Raw genomic sequence first — 2,504 nt, forward strand, 5'->3', positions numbered from 1 at the left:
AATATTCTATTAAAAAATGGTAATAGAAGTGGATTTTTGATATAGCAATTTTTTTATTTATTTAAGATACTATTTACATGACTTATTGAATAAATATCTAACTAGTTTAGTTATGTAAATTAGCTTCTGATAATCATCAATCCATAATAAACATTAGAACATTTATTACATATTACATCTCAAGTTGTTAAAATTAAAAAAATCATAAAATTCACTATATTATAATTTTATTTTAAATTATTATTATTATTATTAAATAATATAAAGAATTAGTATATAAGTTAAACATATATATTTAAAAAAACATGGCACAAGATTCTTATTCATGGATATTTACTTACACTTTACCATGGATATTCTTCATCTATTTATAAATATGTTTTATTACATTACCATGAGCCAATGTCATGGCTTATTAATACCACATGCCCAAAAAACTATAACTCAATTCACTGGACACTTGTTCATATGACACATTTTTTAATTAATTTGTTGTACCCCCTTTGTTTTTCCTAAAATTGTTTTAATGCAGAAAATATTCATTCATGGGCTCAAGGAGTATTTGGAACTCTACATAAAAATGGAGGAGAAAGAAAAATAAGGTAAATAACAAGAGATGCCGGAACGCAAGCCTCCCCCAGCTTTTGATTTTAAATGGTTAAACAATGGTTATTTATTGGGTGGATCCTTGTCCATCCTGGAGCGGCCTCACCCTGGAGAAGCTCTAGCAGGGTAACAAGCGCGACAATTAAGCCAATGCTTACCCCCGAAAAGTCAAGGTCAAAAGGGAACACTTGATAGATCAGTGACTATGATGGATGCCAGGGGGTCGAGCTTCATCTCCAAACCCGCCCAAGCACCCCCGCCAAAGGAAGATAGATGGGCCCGCCACCCGTTGTGCCAGTGTGGTGATTACATCAACAATCGAGACCACCTCCAAGCTAGCGTGAAACTGTTTAGTGCATCACCCCCCTCCTTTGCTCTCCACCCAATCTGACTCTGCCACATATCTTCTCCATGTCACCTCATCGTTTTGTCACCTATAAACCTCCATAAATCGATTGTTGCAACTCAAATTGGTGTATTTAAAATTGTTTTTTTCCCTATTGCTTCGCATGTTCGCAACTTCGTTCACTTGACTATCAACCATCATAGGAATTCCTTGTGCCCACAACGTCCAATTGTCTCTAGTTACCAGGTAATCCACAGATTATCTGTCCCTGCACCACTTGTTGTCATGCTTAATTAAAGAAAGACTTGTCAAAAACCCCAAAACTACAATAACCAAAAACCTTAGGCCACATGGAACCCTTCATGGATACAGAGGGGGGAATTCATGACTCTTTTTTCCCTTTGAACCTGTCAGACCTTCGCTTCAACTTCTATTTGCATTACTTGAATAAGGAAGATCCCTTCTGATTCGTAGAGTCAAGATTGTACTACCTAACTATCCCAACCATATACCCTTTCCCAGAGTCTTTCTCCAATAGAGACAAATTATTCAACTTAGAAAGGATGCTAGGGTGGGTGACTAGTATTTATTTCAATACTACACTAAAAACAGGGTATATGGATCCGAATTGCCTCCTTCCCAGCTACCTGTGTTTATGCCCATGAAGATTTTTTCTTTAGAGTTCATTATGCAGAGCCTAAACATAGACCAAATCCATTTTTTACCTGCCAAAAAGGGTTATATGTTCAAGCTTCCCATGACTGTAGGTCCCTTTATTGTGAACTCCATACAAGTTTTCCAACAAGTTGAAATTATGTTAGAGGAGTTAAACTTTGAAATAGGAGAAGTGTGGCATTATGATCCTCATGGTATCATATCTAGTAGAAGGAAAAAAATTAATTCCTTTGCCTATGAACATGAATATAAAACTGAATTAGAATGGAAGGATAATTTTGATTCATGGCCCATCAATACAAAGATGGAAGTCAAGACACCAAGCACAAAGGAAAAAACTCAAAAGAGGAGTATTGATGAGGCAGGAGATACTGTGATGGAGGATGCATCCTCAACCAAGAAAGAAAAACTCTAGGAGTATACTGAGGAGGAGATTGAGGTCAAATTGAGAAAAACCTAGATCAACCAGGCTTCTAGGTGCAATTAGAGGATCCACAACGAATTTCCACCTCCATCTCAACTGAAGTAGAAATCTTGGGTTTAATTGGAAGCACATCAACAACAAGCCCTAAATGGAGCAACTGACAAAGGAGAGGAACAAGAAATTTAGAGATGAATTGTTTTCACAAGGAGCCTCCCATTCAGTGCCATATCAGACTAGGCTCTTGGCTTCCATGGACCTAGAGAGGAATCAGATGAAGTTTTCCCGGTACCACCCTCTAGTTTAGTCCATACTGAACTGCAATTCAGGACAGTAGATTTGTCCTTAGACATGGCTAGTGTCCGTTTGTAGGACAAGATCAATTTGCACAGGCAAGCAAGGGAGATGATTTACAATGAGTTAAGTAGGGAAGCCTTGACCACCAACAAGGCTGAG

The sequence above is a fragment of the Pinus tabuliformis genome, chromosome 7, assembly GCF_031772625.1.
Source record: "Pinus tabuliformis cultivar Carrire ecotype Pingquan chromosome 7, CPIR1, whole genome shotgun sequence".
Classification (NCBI taxonomy): Eukaryota; Viridiplantae; Streptophyta; class Pinopsida; order Pinales; family Pinaceae; genus Pinus; species Pinus tabuliformis.